Source organism: Mus caroli, unplaced genomic scaffold (genome assembly GCF_978045245.1).
Source record: "Mus caroli unplaced genomic scaffold, Mus_caroli_1 scaffold_3, whole genome shotgun sequence".
Lineage (NCBI taxonomy): Eukaryota > Metazoa > Chordata > Mammalia > Rodentia > Muridae > Mus > Mus caroli.
In genome coordinates, this window is record NW_028227258.1 from 18,046,946 (window position 1) to 18,071,142 (window position 24,197).

The following is a 24,197-nucleotide window of genomic DNA, read 5'->3' on the forward strand; positions in this document are numbered from 1 at the left end:
ACCAGTAAAACTTGTATTGATGCTCTCAGTTCAACTCACCTGACCTTCCCTTTGTCGTTTTCTCCCCTTTTAATGAAGTTAAGGTTTGTGTCATAGTTGCTGTCCTGTGTTGTATACTTCATCCTTTTTTTGCTTACTATGTATTTATTTCTCACCAATTTGTATGTTTTCTTAATATACTAAGCCTGTTAACACTTATATTTCTACAAATATATTCATAGTTTTGAATTATATTATTAAAGGGTTTAAAGAATTCCCTTAAATATCCCCCCGTCCCTGTAGAATCTCATTTTATTACTTCATTGACTGCCAGCATTTTTAGACTTACACTCCAGAGTTCTCCATTCCTGGTCTCATACATCTTTTCTATGGATGGTTTGGAACAAATATTCTGGCTTTTATTACGTTCTGACCATTTGTCTGTCTGGTTTTTGGAGTGTCTCAGTAAGTATGCCAACCTGGCCTAGGACTGATTATTCTCTACTCTGACCCTGTGTGCCAGGATTACAGTCTGCACAGCTCTTTCTGTTCCTTCATTTTGTTTTATAGTTGTATTATAAATGAAAAAATACCCATAAACACCAAAAAAAGTGATTTGGTTAGAGTTCTCTAGTTAACCTCCCAGGTAGGAATCTTATTGACAGTAACAGTGTATGAAAGGTACTAAGGTTTTCATCTTAATTTCTCCATTACCAAATAAGTTCAGTACTAGACCTCATTTTTGTTTTACTGAAAGACTGAGAGACACAAGTATTAGTTATTCACCTCATTATTTTGACAAATTTGATTTAAAGAAGGAAGAGTTCATGTTGACTTACAACTAAAAGGATACCATTCTTGCTGGTTTGTATGATGGTGGCAGGAGGGTGTGGCAGCAGATCACATTATGTGTGCAGCCAGAAACAGAGATCTCTCTCTCTCTCTTCCTTTTGTTTGTTCTGATTTTGGGATGGGCATTCTCACCTCTACTGACCTCTGCTAACTAGATAATCCCTTAGAAGCATTGTCCTATGCTAACCTGATACTCTAAATCAACTGCCACAAAAATATCAGTGTAATGTTTTATCTCCTAGAACTTTCTTTCAGAATATTTATGTGACATTTCTCATATGCACCCAAAACTGTGGGTTCTGTCTCACTTTGTTTTTCTATTATTCTGCTATGTAACAGATCATGACAATCCCTAGTAACATAGAACTATAGCTGTTTGGTGGTCTCACAGTTTTTGTGGGTTAACAGTTGGTAGAGTGCATCCAACACTGAAATGGAGCAGATGAGGCAGGGCTAGCTTGGAATCTGTCTCTTTGGAAGCTTGGCCTTGTCCAATGTGCTAATCGAATTTGCTAATTTGGGTTCCTTCCTAGTTGAGGAGTCAGCAGATAGTGCAATAGCTGAGTGTTTCCGGGAGAGCTCTGCAGTGAACAAGGAGAGAACACTCTGCCTTTTATGTTGTGTTTATGAAATCAGAGGACTTGGCCTACACTATGGTCAAGAACTCCAGGCTAGGCAGTGTGTATGTCAGGAGTGCAATACGTTATAAGACAGGGTTATTACTGTGGTCATCTTTGGAAATCATCATCTTCTCTCCTTTGATCATGAGCCAATTATAGTACTGTAGACAAAGCACTATTGTTGTTACTCTCATTCCATTATGATATACATTTGCCATCCAGTGTCTTGTGTTTAAGGCAAATACAAGGGCAGGTAAGAGGTAAATGCCCTTGAGTACTGAAAAACTGAGCTGAAGGGTCTTCTGAGCACCTTTGAACCAACAAAACAAGCTTCCTGCTCTCCACACACTCCCATTCAGTGTTGGGCCACTGTGGGCAATCCCTATTGCTCTTCCTGAGCCCAGCAGAAAGGGAGCCAGAGCAGTCACCTGATTACCGTATGGCCATTTGCTTAATGAGGCTCTGTCCTTCCAGACAATTGTTCATGGTGACTCTTGGCTCTTGACTTTGTGCTCTGGACTCATCCTTTTGGTTATGGATCTTTTTCCAAGTGTGGGCTGTGTTTACTGATGACTCCATTTCTTTCTATGCTTGAGCATCTGGGGACCCAAAGGGAACACTTATTTTAACATTTTTTTCTTTCAGTTCTAAATAATACTATTCCATAACAGTTTCTCGGGTTTCTTATGTATCAATTCATAAGTCACTGTATTAGCTAGCAACTCACTCTATTAGCAAAAAGTGATGCGCCTCCAATTTAGAGATAATTACTTCTTTATCAGAAATCGTTCACCGTGAGGGTGCTGAAGTAATGGCACTGTAGGACTCTGAGTAGCCCCTTTGAGTAAAGAGTCTGCTCTTGTGTCTTTAAGAGTCTTGGGAGACCTTGTAACTGCATTACAGCACCTGAGTCCCGACTCACACATTCCTAAGTGTAATAAACACTGTTTTAGTTACTATCTCCCCTTTATTTGTCTTCTGTCGATGCCTAGCTCCATCTAGTCTGACACTCACTGTCATTCTCAGTTTTGTTTCTGATGTGATAGAGAATGCAGACAAGTTTTGTTTTTAACCCAGCAAACCTGGTCTTTATTTTAATTAGTCCTTTTAAGTTGTGCTGAAAACTATACAGCTTTTTTTTTTTAACTTACCCAGCTCTATCCATGACTTAATGAACTAAAAGAAAAGTCAGATGTTCTTCCTAAATTCTGCTTCAACATTGTTTTAGCTGGATACCTAGCGCCCATTAGGTACATATTCTGTCTCAAATATCACCAGGATGAATTTATTACTAAATTTTGTGCTACTCTAAAAGATGCCCCACCTTTTAGTGTCATTGTCTGGAGGCAGAACCAGGAGGGGTTGAAGCAGGAAGGAGCTGTCCAAGTATACTGTGACTCATGGTAGATGCTGGTTTCTGTACTTGGTAGGTTGGTCTTTGTAATATCAGAGTATCCTCTGGAGAGGAAGGCTGTTCACATGGTAGCTAAAACTTTCCAGAGCTGGGTTCTGTTGAATAAGGTGTGACATGAATCAAATTTTATGATCTAGTCTTGGAACTCATAGAATGTCACATTTGCCATGGTCATAAATTCCAAGATGGAATGAGAAGGGACTGACAACCCCCCTCTGTGGGAGGAGTCTCCAGGGCACACTGTAGTTGTAAGAATGTTCTGGGTGGGAGAGATTGATTTTTCATACCTTTAAAAGTTCTGCCATTGTGATGGGCTTAAAAATGAGGATTCCAATTTGGAAGAGTATGGAAGTGGTCTGCTAGGAGTTAGGAGAGGGGAGTAGATATATCAAATACATTAAATGAAATTCACACATAATAAGAATATTTTTAAATATCTGCCACCTTTCTTTATATCCAACTTTACAAATTACCTAAAGTTGGTGCAATGCTGATGCACTTGATTTTGTGTTAAAAGGAAAACCTCTTACATCTTTACTTTTCAAAATCAAATCTTTTTGCTTAAACATTCAGTCAGCTTCTATTTATAGCATCTAGTGGTACCCTTCCTTTTATATTTTTCCCTTGAAAACACACAAATAATGATTGTGGGTGGCACATCTTTTAAGTTATATTAAGGTCTTAGCCACACAGAATTTATGAATGGTAATAGTTTTGTTTGGCTAGCTACTGGAAACATTTAATAAAAGGGAGAAACCGTCACTTTAAAAAATTACACCTCTTCCAAAAATTTACCTATGCATGGCTATTTTGTGACGATCTGAGTGATTCTTAAAATTAGTCTGGTAAAGAATCAATAGCCACATGCATAACTCTCATGAATATGAGGCATGGAAACCCCATTTAGCACATGAGGTTGTGACTGTGCTTCTCGTTATTTCTTTTTTATTATATATTTTCTTTATTTACATTTCAAATTTTATCCCGTTTCCTTATTTCCCCTCCTAAAATTCCCCTATCCCATCTTGCCTCCCTCTACTCACCAACCCACTCACTCCTGCTTCCCTGTCCTGGCATTCTCCTACTCTGGGGCATTGAGCCTTCATAAGGCCAAGGGCCTCTCCTCGCATTGATGCCCAACAAGGCCATCCTCTGCTACATATGTGGCTGGTCCTTCCTTGTGTATTCTTTGGTTGGTGGTTTAGTACCTAGGAGCTCTGGGGGGGTACTGGTTGGTTCATGTTGTTGTTCCTCCTATGAAGCTGCAAAGCCCTTTAGCCCCTTGGGTTTACTCTCAGCCACACCAGCCTAGCTGATCTTCTATCCCTAGTGTTATGTGGGCCACATGCACTTTTGCAAATTTGGGGCTATTTTGGATGTTTAGTCTGCACAGACTGGACCCTTTCATTACAGCTTAGTGCCTTGGATTCTTCTTCACTTTTAGCTTGCTTTTGAGAGAATGAAGCAGCATTTATGATCTAAGATCCAGAAAATGGCTGTGTGTGTGAAAGATGTACATGACTTCCCTGAGCTTTCAAGGGACTATGCTCTGTGCAGCTCTTTGAAATGAATCACAGGTGACAGAAATGAATAAAGAAGCAGGGTAAATCATCTTAGCTCACTATAATTCTTGTACCTAAGAAGTCACATATCTTGGCTATTGGTGTGGATCTTGACAATGAAAAATCCATCCATCCCAGAAAAAAAATCAGTGTCGCCAGGGGAACTAAGGTCGTCAGCTACAGTTTTAGTGCATTCTAAAGTCAGAGTGTTGTATAATCTAGTGCAGTAAGTTAGGATGTAACTTAATAGTCCAGGTCATGCTCCGTGATGTAATGAAAATCCTAGGAATTAGTAAATGTAATATGAATGCAAGGAAAGGTGTTGGTGTGGTTTTGTTTATTAATTGCTAACTGATTTTTAAGACTTTTGAATTATCTTCAAGCTTATAGGCAGTTTGAGTAAAACGTGTTTTGGGTGGATGTCTAAAAGATAACCATCGGGTTATCTTGTCTTGCATTGACTGCATGACATTTTAATTAAGTTTCCTCAAGTAGTTATATATTTTACCATGATAATAGGAGATCTAAGAGCCACTGCACTGGGAACTTGCAATAGTGAAAGCAGATTTTTTGATAGGTCTGTTCCTTGGGATGTGGCCTGTACTTGATATTTTTAATATACAATGGCAGATTTACTCTAATCAATTATGAACACTCAGAAGGAGCAATTCTCTATAATGTCATGTGAAACCATGGTTCTAGATATTTGAGAAGTTGAGACTGTAGGATTGTTTGAACCTAGGAGATCAGGGCTAGCCTGGGCAACATAGTAAGATTCCATCTCTGAAAAAGAAAGTCATAGTAAGGAAAGTGTAGTGTGTGTGTGTGTGTACACTCTTTTTAACAGAAAGCTACTTACAATTTATAAGCCAGAACTCTAAGTATTCTAGAACTCTACACGAAGATTACATAAAAGCCTTGAGTTAATACATTGAACATTCCAAAGGAATCAGTTTGCACCTAAATGATTTCATTATTTTAGAAAAATAGTCAATGATTTATGTCACTTTTATTCTGAATGACAAAGTGGTTTAGAAAGAAATATATTCCTAAGGTATAATGTTATTTTCAAGCAAATGTCTAAGTAGAGTTTAGATAATTTGGGACATAATATTGTATGGGAAACTTTTATCTTTCAATGGGCAGTTACATCATTGAGCTAAAATTTGAATTTCTCCTATTGGTGTAAATTAGCATGTCTCAGCTGGACCCTCTCTCTGGACCCCCAGAGAGCTTCGGAGTATGCTCACATCTGGGATCACTGCATTGACTCTGGGCCTGCTCATTTATGGTTATGACTCAGATATCAGTGTTTGTGAAAACCTTCCAGGTGGTTTTAATGTACTGCACATGTAGGAGCCACTAGCTGTAAACTGCATCATCTTTCAGCCTCATGCATTGGACTGTGTTCTTCTACTCTGCACCTCAATGGGGTAGATCTTGTCCTGAGTAAATTGTCCATGGGCAGTGGCTTCTGCTTGGAATGTTCTTTCTTAATATCTTCACATAGCTGACACCTTCTTGTGCCTCCATGTGTTCAGCTTGAGGCGAACCTTTCAAAACACAGTATTGTGTTTTACTTTTATTGTTTTATATTTTGCTCTGAGATATTATCATATTATTTGAATTTTTTCTCCCTCCTGGATTTTAAACTCAATGAGACATGCAGCTAGCTCAACATCATTTTCTGAAATCTTAAAGCCACTTAGATTACAGTTGTCACTAAAGACTTCTGGATAACTGAATATTATTTCGGATACAGAGCTGGTTGGTGGTGGCACACACCTTTAATCCCAGAACTTGGAAGGCAGAGGCAGGTAGATCTCTGACTTTGTGAGCAGCCTGGTTTACAAAGAAATTTATTCTGCACAGAGAAACTCTGCCTTGAAAACCAAACCAAGGGCTGGAGAGATGGCTCAGTGATTAAGAGCACTGACTGCTCTTCCAGAAGTCCCGAGTTCAATTCCCAACAACCACATGGTGGCTTACAACCATCTGTAATGGGGTCTGATGCCCCTTCGGGTGTGTCTGAAGACAGCTACAGTGTACTCACATACATTAAATAATTAAGTAAATAAATAAATAAATAAATATTTTTTTTTCAAAAAAGAGAACCAAACCAAACCAAAATGCTGTTACCTAAATGATAGTGCTAACATGTGTAATATGTGTAATTATATTCTTCATTCCTCCAAAACATGACACCTGATCATACTCTCAATGTTACAGATAGAGAATGAAATGAGCATAAATGTGAATCATCGGAGAACATTAAAACCTAGAAAATATGGACAATCTATCATTGGACACCTAAGGGCAGCGGGTCATGACCTTGGCTTAGTTATGGCCTCTGGAATTTCTCTCTTCAATGACCACATTTTGAATCTTCCTATCACCTGTAACATGCTTAAAGTTTGACTGTTTCCCTGGCTTTCTCGTTAACTATTGATGTGTTTAGAGCCTAGTCATAGTCTCTTTCAAACAGTCACTTTAAGCTTTATCTCCAGCAATTCTATCTTTTTTTTGTGCTACACCTTTGCTTGTATTGCTTGGGACATGCTGACTGTCAGGGTTACCTCCCTGTCCTTACTGAACTCACTGAAATCAGAAGAATGTATCTGTGTGGCCAGCCCCATCACAGACACTCAGGACTGCTAACTGAATGAAAGCATGAAATCAATACAAACTTTTTCATAAGAACTATATTTGACTATACTCCACTTATTTCTAAGAATTTATGCTTAGCATATGTTATCCTTGATGGCTATAAAAAATAATAGAAGAGGACACATAGTTGGGGGTTGGCGGGTCTTAGGAGTTGGGGAAGGGTGCTATGATTAAAATACAGTGCAAGAAATTGTCAGAGAACTAATAAAAAATTTAAAAAAGAAGCATTAGAAGTGGTAATTAAGGTTGAAGAAATGTGCTTGTCAGGAGTGTAATTCAGTCAAAGTAGTTTTTAATAGGATGGTGCAATAAACAGGGTTTCCCAAGCCAAGGAGTGAAGTGCGATGTGTGCACTCTTAGGAAATTAAGGCACCAGTACTGGAGTCAATGCATCTGCATTTGGCAGCGGACTGACGAGCAGCTTGTCATCTGAATAAGGATTTCACCGCTCACTTGGGACTTTTTATATATTATTTACTAATTTTGATAAAGTTTTCAATAACTGCTATTTGGACAGATGCATTTTCCAGTAACACCTGACAGGTTTTCAAATGTAGCTTTCCATTGGTATTGATTGCTCACAACCCCCATGAGGATTTTCAGCACTGTAGTTGAACTTTGATGCTCCACCCTGCCACTCAAAGACAGCAATATCTACATACATAAATGTTTAAACTTCTCTTTAAAGATGCTCTGATAGTTTTATGGATATAGTTTTCATGTTTGAAGCATTTAAGTACATCTTGATATCACCTCACAGTTGGTTTTGTGCTTCAAAATCTCAGAAGCACTGCATGTGTAATTCAAAGATTGCCATCTGGTTGAAATGGCCACATTTTTATTGCCTTATACTTTTTATACTACTAGGTCCCAGAAAGTCATACCGACAGATACAGCAGTGTGAGGACTTCACTGCTAGCAGCTTGTGAGATGTATGAACTTCTATTTTTTCTTTCACTTTTTTTTCCTCAGGAGGAAATATAGCAGCTCAAGTGAAGCGATTTTCCACATTCCTCAGAGGAAAGCAAGAAACCTTGGTGAGCCATCAGAGCATCCAGGAAATATTTTTTCCTAGTTTGCATCTGCGATAACACATATTTGGATCTAGTCTTGTTCTAGCTTAAAACACAGCCCCTCGGAGTGAAGGTTAAGTAAGCGGTGTTCTAGGAAGAGTCCCAGAAGTGTGGAAGTGCTGTACATAGCATTTTAAGTGAATGTATGGTGTGGAGTGTTACTGTGACGGTGGAGCGTGGGATTTTTGTCATGGGCACCAGGAAGTGAAGCTGAAAGTGTCAGACTTATCTGTGAACAGGGAGAGGCCTGTTTGTGAACACTGAGATGTCTGAACCTCTTGCCATCAAGATGGTCCTTAGTGACAGAATAAAAAGTTGATGAAGAAAAAAAAGGAAACATTGTTGGAGGGACCAGCCTGGGGTCATTTGCGTTGTTAAGATTATGTGAAAGTGAAGCCTAAATGTCAGAAATGAAAGAAAGGGGGCAAACTCCAGGTAGCTTTTAATGCTTCAATTTTGATTGTTTGGCCAATTTCAAGTTCAATATGCTCCAAATTGGAAGTGTTTGTTTTATCCCCCAAGAATTAATATTATGCTGTAAGAAAAAAAATATTTCTATTGAGATATTTTCTTACACCAGAAGAGTGCTGGGGGCTGTATGTTTTGTGAGATTACCTGAGTTGAGATTGTCTCAATCTTTGAGAACATGCATTGTTAGCTTCGGTTCTTTGAACTTCAATTTCTCTCTGTGTGAAGCCGAAATTCATACAACTATCCTTGGTTTGAACATAAACTGAGATAATATTGGGGATTCCTGATCTTCAGCACATAAAGATCCATGTAACTGTGGTACTCAAATTTACACACCACCTGGAGGTAGCCAACAACAGAAAAGGTGTTATTCATTAACCTAAGATCACGGCGAGTTTTCTGTACTTAGACATATTCTCTCATATTGTCTCCTCGTATTTTTTAAGTGGCAAATGTGAATAGCACTGTTTGCTTTCCTAAATGCAAACATTTCTCTAAAATAATTATTGTATTCAGTTATTTAATACAAAAAGCCTGTAAAACAAAGTATGAACAAGCTAGTTAATAATACACTGAGTTATTTATAAATGTGATTTTTATCTTTCATTAGGTCATGAAAAAATAAGTATTCATTCTTTCCTGTGCTACTTCAGCCATCTGCCTTCAGCCAAGTGTCAACACCATTCTTGTTGATTGAGGCTGAAACACACAATGAAACCGAACAGAGGGGAAGGGCCAGAGCGCCTTTGCCCATCATATGCACCTGTTCCCATGGCATCTCATGAACATGTCCAGGTAGTCTTAAATGCCTTGAAAACTCAGGAGATCACGTCAGCTCACCTCTCACCCTAATTAGTACTTGTAAATATATCATAAACATTATTATACACAACAGTATTCAGCTCTAATGAAGTGTACACCTATAAGACAGATTCTCCATCTTTATTCTCGTTTTTGACTACATATAAGACACTTTTTGCTTTTGTTCATCAGGAGCACTAATTTTAAGAAATTACATTTCTCTATGAACCAAAGAGAGTAAGTAAAAGATGGCTCACTCATTTCTTACTAAAATCGGTTTTCTCTGTTGTTTGCAGGATTTGTACTTCCTCTTCCTTTTCTGAGTGATCTTTTGATTAGAAAGCACCGCCCTTGATTAATGATGGTTCTCAGGTTTGCGTTTTCAGTTCCCCTTGAATGAAAGCATGCTTGTTATGAAGTAGTAAAATAAACGAGTGTTGTTTTTGTTTTAGTTTCACCCATGAATTATTAGACTTAATTTATGTTGCTATTTGCACTGCCGAGTTGAATTTAATCACCCAGTGATATTTTAATGAGGCTGCCAGATGATTAATAAATAATTTTTTAAAACTGAGCATACATTGGGTAGCTGAGCTTTACCCGAAGAACTGGTGTTATTATTCCTGGGCTGGAGGAGGAAGGGCCAGCTTGGCTTAGGGAAAGCCTCATTGTTTTTCCTTCTTGAGCTGATATAGATCTTTTTCTGTGGGTGGTTTCAGGATGCCCTCAATGACCTTTCTGCTGCTGAAAGGGACACCTGTGGTTCCTCTGAGGTTGATCCCATTTCCCTGTAAAGTGCAGAATTATTTTTTTCTAAAAGGAAATATTCTGTTAAGTTAATGGATCTTAAGGAGGGGAAGATCTGGGTTGAGATGGGGGAGGAGAATATGACCAAAATATATTGTATATATTTTTAAATTAAAAATAGTAACAAAGATTAATGGTATGTTTCTAATGATGGGTTTGTATACATGCGTGAAAGTATCTTCAAATGAGTCAATTCTAAAGAAACAGACATCAAGGTTGGAAGGATGGCTCAGTGGTTAGGAGTGCATGCTGCTTTTGTAAAGGACCTGAGTTCAGTTCCCTGCATACATGTCAGGCAACTCAGAAATGCCTATAACTCAAGCTTTCAGGAATTTGCTTCCTTTGGTCTCCACTGGTACCTGGACTCATGTACACACAGTCAGTTTCTCTGTCTCTCTGTCTCTCTGTCTCTCTGTCTTTCTGTGTCTCTGTCTCTCCCTCTCCCTCCCTCCCTCCCTCCCTCCCTCTCAACATACACGCCCACATAATTAAAAATAATACAAACAAGTCTCAAAAAAGGAACAGATATCAAGAGGTGAGCGATGACTTTATGATAAACAGGAATAGCTTCCCAACAGACCAGGCCACAATCCCCATCTGGACACTAAACTCTTCCTTTTGACACATGGACCTAATGTCTATTTTGCAATGGTAGTAGACAATATTGAATTAGTTGGATTAATTTTAATAACTTGTTATGAAATGGCTACTTTGGTAATATTTTAATAAATTTTAAAAATAGGAAATGCTTGAAATTGTATTGCAGATAAGTGTTTACTATGTTTAGCAACACGTTTTAAAACCAACCTTCATTTTAGTACCATTTTATTCTATAAATTCATATATTATATCAGAAAATTATATCATCTTGAAACTAGGTTGTGGTTATGAAGCAAGAAGGGAAATTAGTAGTATACAGGAGTAGCAGCAACTATGACAGTGACGACAACAATGTCCCTGATGCTCTTTACTGCTGCAGGCTTGCTAAACTAAGGACAGTTGAGCTCATATCTTATTCTGCTTTAGTTTGTTCTCTCTGCTGTGGAGTTCAGAACATTTTCTATTTGTTAATGGTAAGGTGCTTTATTTTGGTTTGGCCTTAGTTTGTTGTGCTGTCAAATGAAAAGTTAAAAAGGGCACACTTTCTTTGCTATGGCTCGCTTATTTAGGGTCCTCTTTCATCTCCATTTACATATGACATTGTTCCAGTTGAGAAGAACAAATGGCCTATTTACAAATTGTGCAGTCAATATTTCTAAAACTTATAATGGATTGGTGCTCAAATAAAGGGCAGCAGTAAAGGTTAATAGACTTATATGTGATTTTCCTGTGGGGTCCTGGGAACACCAAGTACTTATGACTTGAGAACAAAGAACCTTAGAGTTAAAGGTAAGCCACCATGTCTATGATATGACTAATAATAGGTCCCCGAAGGAACGAAAAGGGAGAACGCATGTTCGTAGCCTAGTCTTAACTAGGTGTAGTGTGTGTTTTCTTCTTCCTGTCATTTATATTAAAAGTCAAACACTCTCAGCTGCACAATGAGTACAAGCTTAGATTATTAATGTTCTGCCTGTAGCTGTTTGCCCTTGATCTATGTTTCATTCCTTTATAGGGTAGACAAATTTGTATTGTTCATATCCAATTAAGTTTGTCAACAAAATAGTTCAAAATTATTCATTACTTAGCTTTTTCTTTTTTTCTTTTTCTTTTTTTGCCTTTTTCTTTCTTTTTTTTCCTCTAGCTCAAGGATGCATTAAATTTAGGCCAGAGTGTAAAACCTGCTTCCTAACATTATCTTAAGCCTGCACAGTGATACATAAATAACAATTCTAATCTAAGCATTGGTTTGTCTACAAGTTTACATATCAAGTTAGTGTTGATCTCTATGCAAAGTCAGCTTTACAAGATGAAAATACACTTGTTTGGTCTCTATTTCCTGAAATATGTAGTGGATATCTAGTATAGAAAAAGATGCTTAAATATTACTAGCCACTATAGAAACGACAATGAGATTAGACTTCAGATTTCCTGGTTTCACTTTGTAAAAAGAGAGATAATTACAGATCTTTTAAGGATGCACAGAAATTCAAACCCTTATATGTTTGTTGGTCATGCTGTGAAATGATACAGCCTATTCTGAAAACAATTTGACATAATTTAAAAATGTTACAATGCAAAATGAGTTTATTCCCAAGCAGTTTGGTATTCACCAAATATTAATGAAAATATAGGTTCAAGAAAAACATGTTCACGTGTATGTGAGTGTTCATAACATCCTAATTTGTAATGATTCCCAACTCAAATGGAATCCAACTCAAGAGTCCACTGGCTAAGGAATGAGTATGTGCACTCTACCACATAAGCAGGATGGAATGCTTACTACAGCAAAGTGAAATGATCTCAAAGACTCTCACACGATGTTAATCCCAGTTGAGTAACTATGAAGCAAAGGCATAGGCGCGACTCACCATCCACCTTGAGAAATGAGCACAGGCTTGACACCTTCCCTCTGGTAAATGCCGTTTCTGTTGCTATGTTTGCTTGTTGCTTTAAAGCATCAACCACCCTTCTCTCTCTTTGATGTGGGCAAGGCTTTCAAAAGTATCATGTTGCTGTTGTCTGGTTTTGCACGTTGACCTCCCATCCCTGGTGAAACAGCTTAGGCACCAATGCATTCTCAGATAGCTCCTTCACAAAGGACAATTCATGGTAGCATGTTCATATGCTTTACATTGCACATGCTAGTGGCTGCACCGTCTCATCCTCTCTGCTTCCTGTGTTGAGTTTCAGTTTCCGCCATGCTGGATTCTTCCAAAGCACTTGGTGTTGCTGACCTTGTCCTCCCTCCTTACTAGTGCAACTCATGAGCTGTTCTTAGTCTCCTTGTGGTTTTGGTGTGTCGGCATCTCTTCCTTGGCAGATCCTTAAGATATTGATTTTTGCCTGACTTATCACTGAGAGAGTTCTTGTCTGTGTTAGTACACAGCTGTCCACTGTCTTTTTCAGCCCTGTATCCAACAATTTCTGTGCATTTGTTATAATCAAGACTCACTTTGGACACTTGAAACCCAAAGTTTACCATTTTAGGGAGCATTGCAGTGATGGGCTTTGCTGAGAAGGTGCCTGTAGGAAGGGCACTTAAAAAGGTGAATGCAAGTAGACGTTTTTGGAGGGAAACTTTACCAAGGGAAAGGTATGTAAGGAATATCCAGAGGGTAAGTTGTCGCAGTTGAGACAGAAATGGGATTGTAGTGGCTACTGTGTAAGGCATACTGATGAAGAGATCAATGGATTTCAGACCATTGCTTCTACTGAGTAAGATGAGACAATACAGAGGTTTACCAGGAGAGGAATGCAATCAGGGTAGTGTTTTAAGTAAATTCTATGGCTTCTGTCAGGAGATTATATGATGATGGTGTTTGTATAGCAAAAGAACAGATGTTTTCCTGTATCATAGAATAGTATATTTTAATATCTACTGAACATGTTCACTAGGATTCAGCACATACCAAGTTCATTGCATCTAAAACTAAAACTATGCTCTCTCTCCAGGGCTCTGACATGGAGTTACTCCTTTTCCTATAACCCAGCTTGACAAAGCCCAGACTTTCTGAAGAAGAGCCAGCTTAGTCTTTTCAGAGGCTTTTTACCTATTTGTTTGCCAAGTTGAAGAGAAGGCATTTTAGTCCTTTTGAGTCTCCCTCCCCATAATCTGCTCATCCCTTCTTTTGTACCACCTTTTAGTACTCCATATTAAACTTCTCTTCATTCTCTGAGAGTAAGTAGTTCAGAAAGCTCATTTGGTCCTGCCTGGTATGTCCCCCATTCTTCCTGGTCTGTGTAGTATGTGTTCTCAGTTAAACAAGTGACACCAAGGCTGTATGTGGTATTAAAGTCCAGTCACAGACTGCGGTTCATTGCCAATTCAATGACTGATTTGTTACGTGACTTCTGTCAAGCGACTTAATGACTTAGCTTTATTTTCTTTATGATAAAAACAGCAAAATCATTTAGGGATGCTTTTAGTGCTATAGTATTTTTAAATCCCTTGTTAAACAAACGTTGCTCAATAAACAATATCACCTCCGGGCCACACACTTCAACTAGTCAGGCAAGAGGCTTCATACTGTTTACACTTTACATGGGAGTTCATTCTTCTTCTTCTTAAATAAAAGATTACATGTAGGTCTGTGCCTGTCTTTGTTTCATGTGTGTGTGAGTACAGATACTCCTGGGGGCAGCAGTGTCACTTAGAGCTAGAGTTAGAGGTGATAATATGCACCAGAAATTGGCTTTATAAGCCGAAGTCTACTCATCTGCAAGAATTACAAGGGCTTAGCCATCTCTCCAGTCCAGGGCTTCGTTCTTCCTGTTGTATAATTCTGTTCATTTGCCACCTGCATGACATCATGCTGTCATTCCAGCATTCTAAGTGGTTGCACTTCTCGGAGAATCTTCCTTGGTGCCCTTTACCCACACTATCCCCCAAACCTGTTACCCAGGCAACTGTTTCCCATCCCCAGATGTCATGCACCCGGAATCACATGCAGTGGCGCTGTAACACGAGTTTTTCCCACTTAGCAGCTGAGTGGGTAGTTTTCCTGGAGTGTCTGCCTGTTCAACATCTCCTTCACCTCTGTTACTATTGACCTGGCTAAGAGAATGCTTTAGTAGTGGCAGCGTTTCTCTTGCAAAAGCAACCATCTGCCCTCAACCATCCTAAAATCACACTCTGCTGTTATAGAATGTTCACCACAGTCCTGGAATACTTAATAACTAAAAAAAATCAATACATTTAATTTTATTGAAGAGACATATAAAACACACAAAAGAACAATTAAAAACTTATCGTTGTGTGTATTTCATGAAAATTCTGAGGAAATGAGATAGGTAAAAGGTGAATAAATTAAAATAAAGAACAATTTTCAGCTGTTAAGTGGATGTCAACTAATGTTTTTAAATTACTATTGATTGTGTGTTGTTGCTTAATTTTATTTTTAAAATGTCGTGATTTCCAAAACAGTAAAAAAAAAAATCAGTTTTATTGCATGTACTCATGCTACTATTGCTTAAAATTATGGATATAAGCTTGTGATTGTGTGATGATTACAGAGTTTTTCAAATTCTTTTCTTTGTGAAAAGTATCTGAAGCCTGGTGGTCTACATTACACAGAAATCCCATGTTTGCTAATATGATTTTTATTGGAGTCTACACCTCTTCTTTCTCTACTGCCTGGTTTCCCTAAATGCTTTGTCATACCTGTTTATAACCCAACTAGAAAGAGCTGATTGCAGGCGCAGTTGCGTGCTGTCGCTTGCTGGCCCTTCCTTATCCTGGAGTCCTGTCTGTGTGCCTCAGTAACCTTGCTGGAGTCTCACATGATAGCTGTGTGTTGTAGTGCATGCTGAGTGGACTTCTGCTTGTTCCTGTTCCTCACTGCCTTCCTCTCTCTCCTCTTCCTTGGCTGAGGAATGCACTACCTAGCCATTAACCATTCCTCCAACTTATACAATAAGGTCTTTGAGAGTAGGAATGGTGTGTCTTCAGTATCTACCTTTAAGTCGGTCTCAGCAGTGAGTTAGCTTAGTGAAAATGTTAATTGTTGAGTCAAGCATGGGCGATTTGGTATCAGTGGTTCAAAACCCAGTTGTATATAACAATTTTAGGCATTTTACTCATAACAAATTTATTCTTTTATATTAATTTTCTGCCTGTGAGTTTTTGTTTTGATTTGTGTTTTTGAGATAAGGTCTCACTATGCAGTTCTCTCTGGCTGGCCTGGAACTCACTGTGTAGTCCAGGCTGGACTCAAATTTAGAGAGAGCAGCCTTCCTCTGAAAGGGATTAAAGATGTGTGTGAATGTATATGCTTATGGGTAAGGCCAGTTTGCACATGGAGATGAAGCTAAAGATGAGTTTAAGAATCACTGTCTAGAGGGATGTTGACCAGCCTCTGAGTAGTAAGGAAGGCTGGTGGTTTGGGTTTTGGCTCTGCTACAACAATGTCACATGACCCCAAGTAAACTAACAGCCTAGCTAAGGGTAGCTCTCTAAATTCCTGTACCATATTATTTCCAAAGATTCCTTCATCTGGTTTCATCAAGAAATACAATGTAATAAAGCAAACAATTAATTATCACTGGCAAAAGCATGAAAAAAACAGCATAATATATTTTCTAAGCATTTCTAATATAAGTATTATATAGTATAGATGATGGTAAATGTATGTTACTTATAATCTACATATTGGGATGGTTTAGTTTATCCTTAATCTAAGAGCCCAAAGTAAAATAATTCAAATTGTCAGGATTGTAAATCTACAAGTTAGTATAACATGTTGACTCACATAATGTTTAGATTACATTTTAGTTTCACTCACCAAATACATAATTTATCTGTTTAATATTATACATTCCAATGCATTTCTATCATTCTGCAAGTGAATACAGGAAGAAAAAAAAAAGGTCTCTTTGGCCAATTACTCATTCCCTGCAGCATTTTTAAAATAAGAAGCAATATTAAAACAATTATGAGACTGCTTTCTTATGATTTAGGTCATTCATAATATATATAACCAAGTTTTGCAAAGCTTAATGGATTGGCATTTAGGTAGGAATTTTATAAAGGTTTGAGATGTCATTGTTTGGACAAAACAAAGGCAGTATTTCCTCTCTTGTCTTCCCCTCCTCCTAGCCTACTTCTCTCCACCTGCTTGAGGAAAGCTGTATTTCTTCAGACAAGCCTCATAATTGCCCCTCTGTGCCTGATTTGGGGCTCAGGAAAGGCCCATAGCATCTGTAAAGCTGGCAGCGAAATGGTATTTCCAGGCAAGCACAGGGTTGCTGGGTAGTGAGCCAATCCACTGCTTTGTCCGAGCAGCTGAGAACCTCGCTGGAGTATTACCGCGGTGTTCTGTGACACAGACCTGTGCCATGGGCAGAGAGAACTCTGAGCAAGTGTGAGGGTCAATATTTATAGACCACTACGTAGCTGCCTTGCCGAGACACACGGAGAAACACGCGGACACGGAGAGAGCCAGGCAAGGAAGAAAACAGTGGCGAGAACTTGAATTTTGAGCGTTTTTGTTCTAAAAAGAAATTTCTTTCTGTCAGGTTCAAACTTCGGCTGAATCACAACCATTTGGCGCTGAGCTATGACAAGAGAGCAAACAAAAAGTTAAAGGAGCAACCCGGCCATAAGTGAAGAGGTAAGGGATTAACCAGTTTAGGCTGGCTTTTACTTGTAAAGCCCACCTCCCTCCTGGTTGGCTGCTCTGCATCAGTGGGCAGAAGGCTGTGGGGCTTGGTACAGCTGTAAGGAGGGGCCGCCTGCTCCCATGAGTGTTCTTGGAGGCGGTGGAGGTTTGTGGAGTCCCTGTTGAGAATCATGGCCCTTCTTAGTGTCCCGAGTATGGGTGGGTGGCAGCCGCGCTCAAACCCTGATTTCATGCTCTCTCGGCTATCAGACTGAAGCCTGCTTGTCCGAAACTTCCGATTTTACATGATAAAAATAGTAAGGCGATAGCATTTGTTAGTTAATTTTGTGACCTAAAGATGGAATGTAGAAAGCTCACATCAACTCGCAGAGATGTACTTACTAGACAGTATCAGAATGTGGGAACAGGAGATATGGACAATATAGGGTCTTTTTGACAGAACAAAACTTCAGTAGGCAGCAGACTGAAATAGTTACTACTCCTTTGGGAAGAGATGAGCCTAGAGTGACAAGATAGTTTTCTCTGTACAAAGTCCCAAAGACAGAATTTAGGAGGAAGCCCCTATGCTTGTCCAGATGACTAGCAGTTGGGTTTTTATGAACTGTGTCCCTTTTCGTAATGTTAAACCTGAGTCAGCATCTCTGGCAGTGCATTACACGGGTGTTTTCCTCTTACTGCAGGTAGCAGGTCAAAGGCTTCTCTGTGCGCATGTATTGCTGTGGTATGCTAGACTATGCTTATCTCTCTGATCATCCTAAATGCGATAATACTGAAGGACACAGAAACTATTTTATGCTCTGTGTGCATTCTTGTTTAGAGCACTCACAAAACCTACATACTTTTATTATTTATGTCTACTGTGTGTGGTTTCAGAAGTCAGTATTTTGCTTCACTAGAAATAAAGCATTAAGTTCGTTCAAGTTGACTAGCAAATTAATGAAGTTACAGTTTCTTTGTTCGATTCTTAGCTTGTGGAACTACAAACAAATGCACGGTATTTAGACATTTTAGGTTATGTTCTAGGTGACTTTGCGTTCCAGTGAGTTTTTTGTACCACTGCTCTACGTATGTAAGTTGAAAACAAAACTTATTCTGCCATGGAATTTAAATGATAGTCCAGTAGAGATGCAAGGGAGAGCTATTATGTGGCACAGGTTGATATAGGGTTAATATCCAGAAAGGATCCAGTTTTGAAATATGACGGGCCATATCAAAACTGCAGCTGGAATAGCTCTAAATGAAAAGTGAGTCTCTTTGAACAAGACCAAAACTTACACAGAATCACTGAAGTTGATTGATGTGTAATTGCTTTTTTTTGGGGGGGGGTGTGCTGGTATTATTGATACTGGGTTTTTTGTGTAGCCATGACCGATCTGGTATTGGGTGTTCATGCTACACTAGTCTCCACCTCAGCTTCCTGGTATGAAGTGTCAGTGACCATACCCAAAGTGCATGCATTATTTTGGTAGGGGTGTCTAGAGAGGGTTTCTCTGTGTCACCTTGGCTGTCCTGGAAGTGGCTCTGTACACTAGGCTGACCTTGAGCTCAGAGATCTGCCTGCCTCTGCCTCCCAGAGTGCTGGGATTAAAGGCGTGTACCACCACTGCCTGGCTGCAGGCATAATTTTAAAAAGGTTTCAAAATTATCAGTTGCAGGATATATAGGCTGTTTCCATATTCTGCCTGTTTGTGAGAAAGCATTCCTGAATGAGAATTAGCAGATGTCTCTGTACTATGATACAGAGTTTCTTAGGAACATGCCCAGGGGTTGTCCTGGGTCATGTGACAAATGTCTCCCCTGCTCTATGAGGAACCTCAGCACTGATTTCTACCACCGAGGCTGTATCAGGTGGCATTGCCACCCACAATGGACAGGTGTTTTTCCACATTCACACCAGCAATTTTTTTTTTCAAGCTTAGCCATTCTGAATGGAGAAAGAGCAAATCTCTAAGTAGTTTTAATTTACATTTACCTGATTGGTAAGGAGGATGAATACTGAAAATATTCCTTAGCTATTTGTATTTCTTCTTTTGAGAACTCTCTGTTGAGTTCCATGTCCTATATTTTAATTGGGTTGTTTGTCTTTGTGGTTTTTTTTTGAGGGGTTGTTTCTTTGTCTAGTTTTGGGGGTTTGTGCATTCGTTGGGTACTAACCCTCTGTCAGCTATATAACTGATAATGATTTTCCCGTTCTGGAGGCTGCCTCTTGACTTGAATTATGTCCTCGCTACAGAAACTTTTTAGTTTCATAAGGTTCCATTTGTCGATTATTGGTCTTGATGCCTGTACTTCCAGAGCCCCATTTAGTAGTCCTTTATTAATTTAAAGTCTGAGCTAATCCACCTATTTTCTTAAAGTTTATGTTAACATTTAATGCTTAGTTTCCTCAAAATCAGTGCGTGTTTTTATTTGTTTGAGAATTTTCCCTTCAGTTTGAGAATTCGATACGTTTCATTTATGTTTTATAATATTGTTATATTGTTATGTTTAATAATATTGTAATACTATTTTGAAAGCATATCATGGTGGATCTAGATGGGACAAATGGAAACTGACTAAGTCAGCTAATGAATTTTTCTTTGCTACATGGTGAAGATTGCGATTTCTTCTGCATTAAGTGTTCTGTTTGTTTGTTGTTGTTGCTACTGAATGCATCATTTGTGTTGAACCCTTTTTTATAAGTTTTCTTTTCAGTCCTCCTTATAACTTTGTCTCTGAAGTTCCATGTTGACTCTTTATTGAAAGAAAAAAAGCATGAAAAATAAGCCAGAGAAGGATTTTCCTTCAAGTTTAGGAGAAAAGAGTAGAAATTTTGGTACTGGTTGATAATGCCTAAAATGGGCTATATTGAGTTGAAGACTAATTGAGTATTTTAAAACTTGAAATACTTTCTCGGTATTATTTTTGGCTTTTGATAAATCCTCCTATTAATTGCTAATCACATTTCTAAATACCATTTTTATTAGGAATATTATAAAATATTAAGAAACATGGAGCCTTTTGCATTATGCATCCACGGAAGCAATATTGAATTAAACCGTAAATATGAATTAGACACTTCTTAATGGGCCCATCCTCCCAGTCCTGTTTTTCATACCGCCCATCATCTACCACAGCATGCTTGGTGGAGACTTTCCACACTCTGATACACAGCACATTCCTGCAGAGCTCCTCTCACCTGGCTTTTCGGTGTCCCCAAAAGGCCATGATTCTTGGAAGCTTTGAGCTTTTCTGATGTTGTTAGTTAGCTCTTTTGTTCTATACTCACCTTCTGCCTTTCTTTCTGGAATGTTACCTACATATCTTGCCAACCCAGGAGAACATCCCTCTTTTTTTTCTGTTTCTTGTTTGAGCAATAACTCTTGCATTTAATACCGTTGTCCACCCTGTGATGTTTCTCTTATGTTTTGCATAGGCCGTCACTCCCTTGTGAAAGCCCTCTCCCAGGTTTTAGTTTCATTGACGAGACCTACCTTTCCAGGAAGCTCATGAGTTGGTTGCTCTAGCCATCCATAAACCTTTGCCACAGCACTTGAGGAACCTCAAGTTACAATGGTTGTCTTTTCATGAGACATTAAACGCATTTTTAAATAGCCCCTTTGTATTAACACTGTTTAAAACATTGATTACTCTGATGGGCAAAAAGTTTGTCAAGAAGGAATAAGTATTTTAAGGGTAGTAACCATATCATAAAAATATTTTGCTTATTTTTTTAGTATCAATTATATGAGAGAGAGAGAGAGAGAGAGAGAGAGAGAGAGAGAGGGAGGGAGGGGTAGGGAAGAGAGAAATTAATCATATATGATCATGTATAGTGAACATACCCACACAAGTATGTATTTGTTGTAAAAACTTACAAAATAACAATGACTAGCAAAAATAAATCCAGAATATATAGACCCCAAGTGTTTGCTCAATCATGTTGATCAAATCTGTCACAGTAGCTGATAAATTGCTCATGCAGTGCTGAATGCCGTGATTCCGTAAAGAATTTCCTCCATGGACAGTAGCTCCCTTCCCAAGGTCCCAGAGCTTCAGGGAAGAGTAGGTCTGTCTTGTGTTTGGGAAAACTAGACTGGCAGGATGGAGCTGCTTTCAGTGGTCCCAGGAAAGGCGTTCCTTCAGTAGTATTTACTCTTGCAGAGTTAGCTAGGGACTTAAGGAAATAACACAAAAGCATGGCCGAAGAGTTCTCCAACACGAAAGGTGATACTGCAGTTAAGTCAGAGGAAGAATTTACTTCTCAAAATAGAAATGTTGAAAGAAAAGGAAGTCAGTGTTTAAAAAAGTTGAGAAATAACAGCTGTTCCTTTAAGCTCTGAAATTCACTAAAAGTAAAAATTACTTTGCTTTTAATTGTGTTTTGTTTACTCAGAATGCTTAAAGTACTTGTCTGAGCTACTTCATATTTACCGTTGACAAACACCAACCTTCACGGACAATTTAGAGCAACTGAGTTTTCTCAGTTCCAAGTGTTTGTCCTGCTTGGTGCTCTCGACAATTGCATTCACTACTATGTTAGCCTTAAAAATCTCTTGCAGACATTAAATATGACTCCTGTTTGCTTAGCCTTGACTTGTATCTGTCTGAGGAATGAAAACAATATTGGTATTTTCAAAGGAAAATGTAGTGACTTTTTAATTGCTTAAAATAGACCATAGTCAGTTGAAATTTCTTTTCAGATAGATTTTTTTTTTCCACATAACTGTTCTGTTGGAGAGACGTTTGACCTGCAACAAGTGCCATTTCTAAAAGTTTACAGGTATAATTGTTATAGCTCTGTCTGGCATATCAAATGATATGAGAAGACTGGGAGAAGAGAGGTTTCTTGGATCATGGGTGAGGCCATGTACCTGCTTCTCATTAGTCAGTGAAGACAGAAACACAAGCTTGTCTCAATATAATCTCAAAGACTACAGCAAGACCAAATCCCTAAACTCCATCACTGCCACTGAGAGAAGGTCAGAGAACTTCGTGGTTGAAGTGTGCAGAAAGGATTTTTGCCTTTTGTTTCTTTTTCACCAAATCAATATTTGTTTTGCTTTATTACATCAGCAGCTTGCCTTACCAATCAATATTTCCTATAATTATGCACAGTATGCAATTCGTAAAATATGTTACCTTCTAAATTGGAAGCTTTTTATGTTAAAGATGGGCAAATGTATGAGAAATTTTGTCAACCTTGACAAACAACATTTTCAAGTATATAATTACAATGTAAATCACAAAGGAAAGAAATCCCTACATTTAAAGATAAAATATGATTTTTTGGTCTGATTATACTTTTTCTATATTTATTCTACATATTTTATTTAAAAAATATTTTGTAAAATTCTATGTTTGAACTGTATTAAGCTTTGCATTCTTTCTTATTTCTGAAAATTAAATCTTATAATTTCTGTTCCTAGAGGAGCTAAAGTACTTTTTCACTCATAACTATACTTAAAATATTTTTGAATGGTATTTTCTTCTTTTCTCTCCTGGTTTTCTCATTTTTCTTGGTAGTGCATCCCACAAACATTTTTCTTGCTCCAAGAAAATATGGCAAATACATATAAAACAAAAGTAATAAAATTAAATTTCTGTATTTTTATTGTAGCTTAGGAAATCTAATAGGGAAGTGAACAGCTGTATCATTTATAACTGCTTTGAAGTTGATTTATTTTTTGAATTTTGGGGAGGTGAAAGCTTTGAATAAGATTAAAAACCATGTTTCCTAGAATAAAATGAATTCTGTCTATAACTTAAAAGAAGACTGTTTTTAAAAAATAATTCAGGCTTCATCAATGAGTTAGCTAGCATTCCTTTTCAATATCATGGAATAGTTGAATTATTGACATTAATATTTCTAAGGAGTGGTAGAGTCAACAGTGAATCCATTTGGGCCTTTACTTTTAGCTAAGACATTTTGAAAAAAAATTACTCAGATCTAATTGGTGGTTATAGATCTGTTTCAATTTTCTCACCTTCACTTAATTTGGTAAAGTCATACACATCCAGAAATTCATCTATATCTTTTTGATTTTCCAAATTTGTGAAATATAAGTTTGATCAGTATGTCCTTAAGATTTTCTGAATTGTGTTGGTATCTGTTGAAATACCATTTTCATTTTTAATTTTATTACATTGGGTACACTTCTTTTTATTAGTTTGGCTGAGGATTTGTCAACTGTGTTTATCTTTTGAAGAACCACCATTTTTTAAAATTGATTCTTTGTAAATTCTATGTTTGTTTTATTTCTGTTACATTAATTCTGTCTTGATGTTAATTATTTCATCTACTGATTTGAAGTTAGGGTTTTTCTTGTTTTTTTCCAAAACTCTAAGGTATTGTGTTATTTGACTTACTTGAGATGTCTCTGAGATTTTAATTTAGGCAGTGGAAGCTAGAAATTTCCTTCTTAGATTGCTTTAGTATTAAGGATGTTAAAGAATGTCAAAGCCTTCCCGTGTTTACTAGGATAATAACCCACTTTCTGTCCTTGAGTTCATTCGTGTTACGTATTACATTTGCTGATTCATTTATGATGAACCATGGCTGCATTTTTGGGCAGGTTTTGAATGTGTTAATTTTCCTTTGTTCCTAGGATTTCTAAGTTTAAAATTTTTTCTTCTTCCTCTCTTTGATGATGTACTCACAGTTCAGTGGTGTATTGTTCAATCTCCCTCATACCCAAACCAGAAAAAGATGGGAAAGCAACAATAACAGGAAAGAAGCTGATATGATCATC

At 37.9% G+C, this 24,197-nt stretch overlaps 1 protein-coding gene across 5 annotated transcripts in view; it reads left to right on the forward strand.

The window, feature by feature from the left end:
- The window catches only part of Bmpr1b (bone morphogenetic protein receptor type 1B), a 335,320-nt gene that overhangs the window by 167,235 nt on the left and 143,888 nt on the right, over nucleotides 1–24,197 (forward strand). For 3 of the 5 annotated variants that reach the window (XM_085835481.1, XM_085835483.1, XM_085835482.1), the window contains exon 2: nucleotides 17,363–17,457. The gene's annotated coding sequence lies outside the window, so the exon portion shown is untranslated. Of the gene's footprint in view, nucleotides 1–8,064; nucleotides 8,132–9,735; nucleotides 9,812–17,362; nucleotides 17,458–24,197 lie in introns of those variants that run through there. The other 2 variants (XM_029475531.2, XM_029475533.2) reach the window with 1 other exon arrangement.